Source organism: Lepidothrix coronata, unplaced genomic scaffold, assembly GCF_001604755.1.
Source record: "Lepidothrix coronata isolate B3197 unplaced genomic scaffold, Lepidothrix_coronata-1.0 Scaffold30, whole genome shotgun sequence".
NCBI lineage: Eukaryota > Metazoa > Chordata > Aves > Passeriformes > Pipridae > Lepidothrix > Lepidothrix coronata.
Genome location: NW_016690210.1, coordinates 2,423,626 through 2,424,127, shown reverse-complemented (window position 1 = coordinate 2,424,127; position 502 = coordinate 2,423,626).

Genomic DNA, 502 nt, shown 5'->3' with positions numbered 1-502 from the left:
GCTGGATGCACCTTGGAGCAGCCTGGGATAGTGGAAGGTGTCCCTGCCCACGGCAGGGGGTTGGAACCAGATGATCTTTAATGTCCCTTCCAACATAAACCATCCTGTGATTCTATGAATATTCCTGTGGACTTCAAATGGGGTTGTGGCACTACAAAGCATACTGGGTAATGCTTCACGGAATTCCAAAATATCTAAGGGATGAATTTTACTTGTAACACATCGAGCTCTCAGTCTTGAGCAAAGCCAGTAAGTTTCTTCCACGATGTGATTTTAAATCTGGAGCACCATCCCTGTTGCAAGTGGAATCTGTTCCATTAAAAAAGGGTGATGTATAGTATTGGAATCTTCCACGTTCATTGCTATTCTGCTAAAAAAGAATTCCCTTAAAAAAATTTTCAGTTCACTGGGTTCAAACTTGCAGCTTATGGCTCACAATTCCACAAGGCTTCCTTAAAAAGAAATGAACAGAAAGAAAGAATTTGGTCCTACCCTCCACAAA